General features: G+C 46.6%; 1 pseudogene; it reads right to left on the bottom strand.

The window, feature by feature from the left end:
• Nucleotides 1-11,794: 11,794 nt before the first annotated feature.
• Nucleotides 11,795-11,933, bottom strand: LOC123088925 (uncharacterized; annotated as a pseudogene).
• Nucleotides 11,934-12,181: the final 248 nt, after the last annotated feature.

Genomic DNA, 12,181 nt, shown 5'->3' on the forward strand with positions numbered 1-12,181 from the left:
CAGTAGTGTGCGCACTCCGCACGGCACATATAGCTCCAGTTTATTTATTATAATTAGTCGGTCGGTCCACGGCCCGGAGTCATCGTTTTGGCTCAGCCACTCACTGATGATGAAGTGATCGACGGCAAGACACGGCGACAGTAATGCAGGAGGCAAGAGCGGTGTGTGGTGGCCAACATGCCACGCCCAGGTAGACAGCGCCAGTGCCCTGAGCATGAGGGCGTTGTAGCAGATCAAGTATGCTACAGTAGTCTACTCTTCATATAGCCCGGATGTGCACGCGTCGACTGGATGGATGAGCCTGCATGCTTCAAAGGGAACGCATGCATCGAGGAGGAATCTGTTGGAATTAGTTGTTGTATAGGGATAGAATTCTCTTTGAATTGTAAATCTATTCTATCTCTTCTTCTATTTCAACCTCTCCCAAATATCCTTCTGTAACCGATCAATCTAGCCTCGATCCAATCTTGTAAGCCACGGCATATGTTCTATATAATGCAATGCGGCCCGAGCAAAGGGTTCTACGGTTCCCATAATATTTTACATGGTAACAGAGCCTCTTCCTCAACAAGAACGCATCTAGCTACCTTCCTCCATCGAGAGCATATCTACCACCTCCGCCCCCATGTCGCCCAGCACCATGGGTGCACTTTCCACCACCTCCTCCTCCACCTTCGCCTCATCATCCACCACCACCACTACATCCCTCGGACCACCACCACAGGAGAAGCTGACGAGGGGGAACTTTCTTCTCTGGAAGGCCGTCGTGCTGCCGCAGATCAAAGGAGCACAGATGGAGCATCACCTCGACGAGAAGAGCCCGGCACCGCCGCCCACCCTCACCATCACCAAGGACGGCAAAGAAGAGCAGATCACCAACTTTGCAAGAACCCTTTGGTATGCACAACAGCAGCAACTTCAAGGATATTTGATGGGCTCTCTTTCCCGCGATATTCTTGCACAGGTCGCCACGTTACAGACACCGGCCGAAGTTTGGCGTGCAATTCATGCCATGTTTGCCGCTCAGAGTCAAGCTCAAGCCATTAATACCCGCATCGAGCTGACCAATCTTCAGAAAGGTAATATGACCATGGCCGAGTATCTTGGCAAAATTAAAAGTCTCACAGATGAAGTTGCCTGCACTGCCGCCGCGCTCTCTGATCCGGAGATCGTCTCCAAAATTATCGCCGGACTGGACATGGAATACAACCCTATCGTCTCGGCGCTCGCTACTCGGGTGGAACCGATCACGGTTCAGGAGCTCTACAGCCAGCTCCTGAGCTTTGATGCCCGCCTCAGCCTCCTTCACGGCACCAACCTTCGCCAATATTCTGCTAACGCTGTCTCTCGTGGTCGCGGCCGTGAGCGCGGTCACCAGGGGCAGTCCCGCACCGGTGGCCGCGAGCGTGGCCACCTTCAGGGAGATGGCGGCTACATCAACTCTGGCGGCGGCGGCTACAACAACTCCAGCAACTACACCAACAAACCAGCAGGCGGCGGCTTCAACAACAACTCCGGCCGCCGCTCCTCTTCCTCCCGGGGGCGTCCTCGGTGCCAACTCTTCAAAAAGGCAGGCCATGAAGTTATGGATTGCTGGCACCAGTATGATGAAGACTTTGTCCCCGATGCACGCCTTGTTGCTGCAGCTATGAGCAAGGGGGCGATGGCGTGTGGTACGTTGATTCTGGTGCAACCAACCACGTTACCGGTGAACTAGAGCAACTCGCTCTCCGGGAGAAATACCTTGGCAACGATCAGATTCATACTGCAAGTGGTGGAGGTATGGATATTCAACACATCGGTCAAGCTTTTATTAATTCTCCTACTCTTAAACATGATCTTGTTCTAAACGATGTCCTTCATGTTCCACAAGCTGATAAAAACCTTGCCTCTATGTCTCGTTTAGCCACCGATAATAATGTCTTCTTTGAAACTCACACTCGTTACTTTTTTTATAAAGGATCGGGCAACGAGGGAACTTCTACATCACGGTAGATGCATTGGAGGGCTCTACCCCATCTCATCCAGAGTATTCAACCACAAGCGTCGTCATGCTTATTCTGCCATCAAGCCCTCTTTGGCACGGCGGCATCAAAGATTAGGACACCCTCATCAATCATAGTCAAACAAGTAGTTAATAAAGGTAATTTGCCCTTGTCATATAGTCAATCCAGTGAGTCCATTTGTGAAGCTTGTCAGTGTGCCAAGAGTCATCAACTCCCTTATCCTAGGTCAAACAGTGTGTCTCATGCTCCTTTAGAGCTTATTTTCAGTGATGTATGGGATCATGCTAGAGATTCTTTTGGAAGAAAAAAATATTATGTCAGTTTCATTGATGATTTTAGCAAGTTTACTTGGATTTACTTGTTAAAGCACAAATCTGAAGTTTTTTCTGTGTTTCAAGAATTCCAAAAGCTTGTTGAAATGCACTTTAACTGGAAAATTTTGGCAGTCCAAAGTGACCGGGGAGGGGAGTATGAAAAACTTAACTCTTTCTTCCGTAGCATAGGCATTGAACATCATGTCTCTTGCCCTCATGCTCATCGGCAAAACGGCTCTGATGAGAGAAAACATCGCCACATTGTTGAAGTTGGCCTTTCCCTACTTGCACATGCCTCCATGCCTATCAAATATTGGGATGAAGCATTTATTGCAGCCACCTATCTTATCAGTCGCCTTCCTAGTAAGGTCATTGGCAACACTACTCCATTAGAGCGATTATATCATCAAACACCTGATTATAATTCTCTTAAAATTTTTGGGTGTGCTTGCTATCCAAATTTACATCCATATAATCGCCACAAGCTCGAGTTTCAATCCACCCAATGTGTTTTTCTTGGCTATAGTAATCTCCACAAAGGGTACAAATGCTTAGAGATTGCAACTGGCCGTATCTATATCTCTAGAGACGTTGTCTTTGATGAAACTCTTTTTCCATTTGCCTAACTTCACCCAAATGATGGAGCTCTCCTACGTGCTGAAATAGCACTTCTTCTAGATCACGGGGGAGAATTATATAAATCTGATCCTGTGGAGAATTCCATAGAAAATTCGGATTCTAGTGATATTTGTGCATTTTCAGGTCATGTTTTTATGTATGCAGAAACAGACAAAGGAGGCGCCGGATCCCATGCAGATTCGGGTGGCAGCGGCGTTCCATCCGAGGCAGATCCCCGCGCCAGTCCTGCTGTCTCCAGCGCCGCGCGATCCGAGGACGATTGCGGTCGTCCGCGTGCAGCCAATCGCGTTGGGCGGCTGACAGGCCCGACCGCGTGGATCCCACCGTTTCAGCCGCGCTGGTCGCCGACAGCCCTCGCGCAGCGGGGCCCGACGCTGAGCCCACCTCGTCAGGAGCGGACGGGGGCGAATCACCCCATGCCACCAGCCCGTGGGCCGACCCAGGAGCCGACAGCAGGACGCCTGGCGCGTCTGGGTCGCGATCCGCCTCGGATCGGGAGCCGGATCGGGAACTTGCGGCTGTCTCGGCTGCAGCTGGTCTCGTGGGATCTTCTGTGGTGCAACCAACAGCGACTGCCATGCCGGGATCTTCTGTGCAAACTTCACCAGCAGCAGCTCCTCGTCGCCACACTCGATCTCAGTCAGGTATTATCAAGGCAAAAGAATATACTGATAGCACCGTAAGGTATGACAGGGTCAAAAGAGCTTTTCTTAGTAGTTTTGGTGAACCAACCCACTTGCATGATGCACTTAATCATAAAGAATAGAAGGAGGCTATGGATAGTGAATACAATGCACTCATGAAAAACAAAACTTGGCACTTAGTACCACCAAGGAAGGGAAATAATGTTATAGATTGTAAATGGGTGTACAAGATCAAGAGAAAATCTGATGGAAGTATAGACAGGTACAAGGCTAGATTAGTTGCTAAAGGATTTAAACAAAGGTTTGGCATTGATTATGAAGATACCTTTAGTCCTATTGTTAAGGTAGCTACTATTCGGCTTGTGTTGTCTATTGCCATTTCCAGAGGTTGGAGTCTACGATAGCTAGACGTTCAGAACGCGTTTCTTCATGGTGTTCTTGAGGAAGAAGTGTTCATGCGGCAACCACCGGGATATGAGAATCAAAGCACACCGCATTATGTCTGTAAGTTGGATAAAGCTTTATATGGTTTGAAACAGGCCCCTAGAGCTTGGTACTCAAGATTGAGCATGCAGTTACAACAACTTGGGTTTACACCATCAAAAGCAGATACCTCTTTGTTCTTTTATAATAAAGGCAATATCACCATATTTGTGCTTGTTTATATTGATGATATAATTGTTGCTAGTTCAAGCTCAGATGTCACCACTTGTTTGCTTAAGGATCTGAAACTGGAGTTTGCTCTTAAGGATCTAGGTAATCTTCACTACTTTCTTGGTATAGAGGTTAAACAGGTAAAGGATGGCATACTTCTCACACAAGACAAATATACTACTGATATTCTTAGGAGAGTGGGATTGAAACATTGTAAACCTGTGAGTACATCAATCTCAACCTCAGAAAAACTTACAGTTGAAAGTGGAGAAGTACTTGGACCAGAGGATGCAACAAATTACAGGAGTGTTGTACGTGCTTTACAATATTTGACTCTTACACGTCCTGACATTTCTTATTCTGTGAACAAAGTATGTCAATATTTACATGCACCTAGAACTACTCATTGGACTGCAGTCAAGAGAATTTTGAGGTATCTTAAGTTTTCAAGGGACTTGGGCTTCATATTACCAGGTCTTCATCCATGCTTGTTACTGCATATTCTGATGCAGACTGGGCAGGTTGTCCTGATGACAGAAGGTCCACAGGTGGTTTTGCTGTGTTTCTGGGAACAAATCCTTGTATCATGGAGTGCAAGAAAACAGGCTACAGTTTCAAGGTCAAGCACTGAGGCTGAGTATAAAGCTTTGGCAAATGCAACAGCTGAAGTAATGTGGATACAGACTTTACTTTATGAGCTTGGTATTAAGGCTCCACAAGCTGCTAGGTTATGGTGTGATAACATTGGTGCCACCTACCTTTCAGCCAATCCTGTTTTCCATGCACGTACCAAACATATTGAAGTTGATTTTCACTTTGTCAGAGAAAGAGTAGCTCGAAAGCTACTTGACATTCGGTTCATACCTACAGGAGATCAACTTGCTGATGGCTTCACAAAACCACTTACTATGAGAAGGCTAGATGAGTTCAAGTACAATCTCAACCTTGGCAAAGCTTCATGAGGTTTAGATTGAGGGGGAGTGTTAGAATTAGTTGTTGTATAGGGATAGAATTCTCTTTGAATTGTAAACCTATTCTATCTCTTCTTCTGTTTCAACCTCTCCCGAATATCCTTCTGTAACCGATCGATCTAGCCTCGATCCAATTTTGTAAGCCACGGCATATGTTCTATATAATGCAATGCGGCCCGAGCAAAGGGTTCTATGCTTCCCATAATATTTTACAGAATCATGCATACAAACCAATTCCGATTAGTTTGGAATTGAAAAGAAACGTAGGCTAGCTGATTGCAAACCTTTTCTGTTCCTTTTTTGCCTCCTGTGAAAGTGTTGTCGAGAGCTCGAGCTCAACGATCTCGGATGAAGAGTAAAAATCTGAAAAAAAACAATTAAAAAGTTCTGGTTTTTTTGGGAGAAACATTGATGTTTTTTCTACGCGCATGCAAAATTTTGAGATGGAATCGTGTTTGTGGAGGTGTGGACAAAAAAAAACCGAGAGGATTCTGTTGATTCACTCAATCTGGAGAAATACAGAAAGAAATACGGGCATACGCAGAGGAAACAAACGAGAGGAACGAGCGAGCGGGGATCTAGGTAGCTACGTACTACCTCTCTACTAAATTATAAGACGTTTTTGCAGTTCAAATACATGATTGGTTGATTGATTTCATCAAGGCTGGCCTTCTTCTCTCTTCTTTCTTCTTTCATCTCTTCAAGTACGTCCATATAAACATGCAATATGCATCATGCCATACGTATGTCTCTGCTAATTACTAAGTAGTATTCCCATGTATGTCTATATATGAGCCGCGATAGCCTCATGTTGTCATGTGTATGTGGAAATGTATATGCACATGCACATTTTATAAAGCAGTACAATTTATGGGCTACAATACATGTCGAGCCATGCTACAGGATAATCAGTCGTGGAACAACAAGAGCATTACAAGTCTGTCTTGTGCGCCCACTCTAAACACTAGGAAATTCTGACAATATGCAAAAATGAACTATTGTTATACACAAGAAAAAAAAAATCTAATGTAGGCATACAGTAGTGTGCACACTCCGCACGGCAATATAGGGCGTGTTTGGTTACCGTCGGCTATAGTACCTGTGTTGCATACCCTTCTCCACTCAGTCTGGCTCTAGAAAAACAGCCTCATATGCGACATCTACAAATTGTTTGGTTGCCTGCATATGGACTTCCTGCATTAGGGGGTCAACTTTGGCACGTTGTTTGGTTGCCTGCATTGTCTCGGCGCATACAACTACACGCTGTTTGGTTGCCCGCACGGGGTATGATTAAGAGTTAGCACTTGCACTTAGCACACAGGGTTAAGAGCTAGCAGAAGAAGGGGGAGAAGAAATGCAGTGTGCTCTGGACCATGACGATTGCGGTGGATAATGGTACGTGTCCAACATGACGAGCATGAAGTCGTGGCTGAGCGACACCATCGACGAACTAGTTGCGGTGCTCGTGCAAAGACAATGGACAGAGGAGGAGAATGCAGTGCTCGCGCCATGGTATCGATCGTTCGTGCAGTAGGACGAGAGAGGAGGCCGAGATGATCGACGTCGGAAGCGACTCCAGTGTAATGGGACGAGAGAGAGGAGGCCGAGAGGAGGCCAAGATGATCAACCCCGTTGGTGGCGCGGCAAACTGCAGTGTGCGCGCCATTGCAGCGTCAGTGCAGTAGGAGGACGACAGAGAGTAGGCCGAGATGAGCGACGCCGGAAACGACTCTAGTGTAGTAGGACGCGGGCAAGGAGATCAAGGGGAAGGGCGTTGGAGGACGAATAGGAGGGCTCTGAGCAGAGGATAAAGGAGCTCGACATGGAGAGATGAAGTTACGATCGTCGAAACCAAAAACTTACAACACAAATGTTGTGCGGAACTGCGAAATTAGGCATCTTGTGAAAGGAAATTTCAAACAATAGATTGTGCGCGACGAATCTGACAAAATTCGTCCAGAATAGCTCCAAATGGAAGCACGAAATTAAGAACTTACGGCTGACAAAACTACGAACTGATTGCTTGAATGGAACCTTAGCATCGAGGTGCATCTTTTTCGTGTAGAGCTTACCTCGAATCGAAGCACCGTTGTGTAGATCAAAGGGATAGGAGATTAGATAGAAGCTTAATGGAGGTTGAAGAAGACCTCACCTAATCACCTCGCATCCCTCTTGTCTCCTCTCATGCAAGGGCCCGCTCGCTTGCGCTCGCCTCGGCATGGCTTGCAAGAAACTGCCGATATGTGCATTTCCAGCGAGCCAGGCCGAGAGGTGCTTTAAGTTCCATGCTATGCAAGCCTATACAGTCAATCAAACAGTCCGTTTCCTTCCCGCGCGGGCCTGGTTAGGACTCGTGCAGGCAATCAAACACGTCCATATAGTCCCAAGTTGTTAGTTAGTCCGCCCACGGTCGGGAGTCGTCGTTTTGGCTCTGAAAGAAAAGAGGTGAAACGTATGCCTCCTTGCAGGGACGCGTGCGTGTTAAATAGCAAGACAAGATTACATCGGTTGGCAGCTTGTTGTGTTAGCTTGACCCCTCATCCAAGACTATACAAGATAAGGATCTCTAACCTCCAACAACCTGCCCAAGTTACAACACACGCATACAAGTTACACCCCGTGACATATGTCACGTTACAACTACACCCATATCATTTAACATCCTCCCTCAATCTAAACGTGTCAAGGTTGAGATTGTTCTTGAAGGCTTGTAGTTGTCGAATCTGTAATGGTTTTGTAAAACCATCCGCCACTTGGTCTCTTGTTGGGATGAACCTGATTTCCAATAGTTTCCTAGCAACCCTCTCTCTGACAAAGTGAAAATCAATCTCTATGTGTTTAGTCTTTGCATGAAACACTGGATTAGCTGAGAGATACGTTGCTCCAAGATTATCACACCATAGGCAAGAAGTGCTTGTTCTTCTTACTCCTAGCTCATCTAGTAAAGTTTCCATCCACATTACCTCAGCTGTTGCATTTGCCAGAGATTTATATTCTGCTTCAGTACTAGAGCGAGAGACTGTTGCTTGTTTCTTTGCATTTCAGGATATGAGGTTAGAACCAAAGAAAACAGCAAATCCACCTGTAGACCTTCTGTCATCAGGACACCCTGCCCAATCTGCATCAGAAAAGGCACTAACAGTTGTTGAGGGTGATTTACATATTTTCAGTCCTATACCAGCACTTCCTTGAATATATCTCAATATCCTTTTTATTGTTTTCCAATGAAGTGAAGTAGGGGAGTACAGAAATTGACAGACCTTGTTAACAGAGAAGGATATATCAGGTCTTGTCAAAGTTAAATATTGTAGTGCACCCACCACACTTCTATATTTAGTCCCTTCCGCTGGACTCAACAACTCTCCTTCATGCAATGATAATTTTTCTGTTGTAGATAAAGGTGTACTGGAGGGTTTACAGTCTCTCATACCTACACGCTTGAGTATATCCTTGGCATATTTTTCCTGAGTCAGCAATATACCATCATGTACCTGTTTTACTTCTATGCCAAGGAAATAATGTAATTCTCCCAAGTCTTTGAGAGCAGAATCATTCTTCAAGTTCTTAAGTAAAGCTGAGGTGGCTTGTGGAGAGGAGTTAGCAACAATTATATCATCTACATATATAAGCATATAAATGATCACCTCCTCATTTTTGAAGAAAAACAGAGAAGTATCTCCCCTTGAGGGTCGGAAACCAAGTTGTTGGAGCTTTGTTCTTAGTCTTGAGTACCAAGCTCTGGGCGCCTGTTTCAGACCATACAGTGCTTTGTCCAATTTACACACATGCTGTGGTTTGGTGCCATCCACAAACCCAGGTGGTTGCTTCATGTATACCTCTTCCTCGAGAATGCCATGTAAGAACGCATTCTGCACATCTAATTGGCGAAGAGTCCATCCCCTGGAAACAACAATAGACAGAACAAGTCTAATAGTAGCTGCCTTAACTACTGGACTAAAAGTGTCTTCATAGTCAATTCCATAACGTTGTTTAAACCCCTTTGCTACTAGTCTAGCTTTGTATCTATCTATTGTACCATTAGAATTCCTCTTAATTTTGTATACCCATTTGCAATCTATAATGTTTCTACCTTGTTTAGGTGAGACTAGATGCCAAGTTTGATTTTTCATAAGTGCATCATACTCTACCTCCATAGCTCGTTTCCAGTTTTTATCATCTAGTGCTTCAGCTAGATCACGAGGCTCACCAGTAGCAGCAAAGTTTACAACCATGAAATTTTTACCATACCTGACCGTTCCATCTTTAGGAACAAGTGGTTTAAAAATGCCTCTTTGTGACCGTGTATTGGGTCGCTCCGGTTCAACGGCCACATAAGATCCTGATGTTGCAGAAGATCCTGCAGCCGGTTCTGGACGCGGTCGGACCTGGGAATTGGTCTTGTCGGGAGGCGAGGCGGAGACGCGTCCAGGCGACACACGCCCGAGAGTCCGCGCCTCCTCATCAATCGGTGATGGCGACGCATTGGACGCACCTGCGCCAGCCCGCGCACCTGACCGCGAACCTGGCCGCGTGTCACCCGTGGATGGGCTGCCCGCATCAGGTGGGGTGGCCGCGCCAGCCGGAGTGCGCGTTTCCGCCTCTGAGTCTGTGCGCGCGGCAGATGCAGCAGCGCCGCCAGATCTCTCGGGATCCACGCGCGCAGGCGAATCTGTCCTACCACCAGATCTCTCGGGATCCGTGTGCGCAGGAGGATCTGCTCCGTGTTCCGAGCCGGGCCGGTTTGGCTGTATCTGCAGCATAAAATCATGACCAAAACCAATGTTTTCTGCTGGATTTTTTCCCTCCGACTTCCTACATCATCAGAACCATTAGTAGTCCTATTAATCATTTGATCACCAACTATTTCTCCCCCTTGATCAGTAGGATTAAGTAGGTCAGGAGGAAGTAAAAGAATCTCAGCCCTTAGACGAGCACCGGTATTAGGATGAAGGGCCGCAAAAGGAAAAATGTTTTCATCAAACACCACATCCCTAGAAATGTATACACACCTTGTGGAGATATCAAGGCACTTGTAGCTTTTGTGCATGTTACTATAACCAAGGAAAGCACATTGCTTTGATCGAAATTGGAGTTTATGTGTGTTATATGGACGTAAATTGGGCCAACAAGCACACCCAAAAATTCTAAGAGAGGAATAGTTGGGAGTTTCACCGAATTACCTAGTAAGAGGTGTTTCATGATTTATGACTTTGCTTGGAACCCTATTGATCAGATAGGTTGCGGCAAGGAAGGCCTCATCCCAAAACTTCAAGGGCATAGAGGCTTGAGCGAGCAAGGAGAGGCCGACCTCAACAATGTGACGGTGTTTGCGCTCAGCTGACCCATTCTGCTGATGAGCATGAGGACATGATACATGGTGTGAAATGCCAATTTTGGTGAAGAAAGAGTTCAACTTTTCGTACTCCCCTCCCCAATCTGTTTGGAGAGCAAGAATCTTGCGATCAAAACGTCGTTCAACAAGGTTTTGGAAGTCATGGAATTTCTGAAAAACTTCAGATTTGTGCTTGATGAGATAGATCCATGTGAATTTACTAAAATCATCGATAAAACTCACATAGTATTTTTTCTGCCTACTATTTCAACAGCAAGACCCCACACACCAGAAAAGACAAGTTCCAAAGGAAATTTAGATTCACTCAAGGATTGAGGATAAGGTAACTGGTGACTTTTGCCCTTTTGGCAGGCGTCACATACATGCTTATTGCTATCGTTATTGACACACGGGAGCTTATTCTCACTAAGAATCTTCCTAACAACAATGGAATAAGGGTGACCTAAACGTCTATGCCACCAATCCAGAGGTGGTTTGGTGACATTGAGCACATGCTTCTGGACGTTTCCCCCGGTGTGTTTGACAGGATAGAGCCCTCTTCTACCCCTGCCTCGAAGTAGAACCTTCCTCGTTTCCAGATCCTTGATGAGAAAAAAATGAGGGTGAATTTCAACAATAGTATTATTGTCAAGAGCAAGTCAAATCTTTTGTTGCCTCCGGAACATGAAGAACATCTTTTAGATGAAGATTGCGATCTGGGGTAGAAATAGCTACATAACCAATATGATCAATGGACATACCTGATCTGTTTGCAGTATGAATCTGATCACCGCCCGTGTACCTCTCCCGAATGGTCAGCTTCTCCAGATCGCTTGTAATATGGTCGGTTGCACCACTGTCCATGTACCAGTTGGTGTCAACCCCATACTGATGAGCAGCCATGTTGGCCGAGAGCGCTCCTCTCCTCCCTGATATGAAGAGTCGTAGCGCTTCCAGCACTTCCAAGCAGGGTGGCCAACTTTTCCACAGATCTGGCACACCGGCTTGGCAGAGGAGTTGTTGTTGTAGTCCCCCCTGCCTCCCGAGTTGCCTCGACCACGGCCGTGGTCACCACCACGGCCACGGTCACCATCGCCGCCTGGTTTGTTGTTGAAGCCGCGACCACTGCCGCGATCACCGTTGCTGATGGAGTTGTTGTTCTTGTTGAAGCCGCGCCCATGCGCCGCCGCATTTGCGGACGATTGAGAGGACCCGCCGCGGAGATTCAGGCGAGTCTCAAAACTCAGAAGCTGTGAGAACAGCTCCGGGATCTTGATAGGTTCGACCCTGGAACACATGGCCGACACCACTGGGTCGTACTCCTCATCCAGTCCAGCAAGGATGTGGGAGATCACCTCTTCCTCGTCCAAGGCCTTCCCTGAAGCAGTTAGTTCATCACACAGGGTTCGGACCTTACCAACATACTCTGTGATCGTGGAGTTACCCTTCTGAAGATTGGCTAGGGCAATTCTGACGTTGACGGTCTGCGCCCTAGTGTGCGACACAAGCATCCCTTGCACCGTGTTCCATAGCTCGGTCGCAGTGTGGCAGGTTGCCACTTGGACGGCTATCTCACGCGGTAGCGTAGTCAGCAGGTATGAGAAAACCTGCTGATCCCGCG

Source organism: Triticum aestivum, chromosome 4A (genome assembly GCF_018294505.1).
Source record: "Triticum aestivum cultivar Chinese Spring chromosome 4A, IWGSC CS RefSeq v2.1, whole genome shotgun sequence".
NCBI lineage: Eukaryota > Viridiplantae > Streptophyta > Magnoliopsida > Poales > Poaceae > Triticum > Triticum aestivum.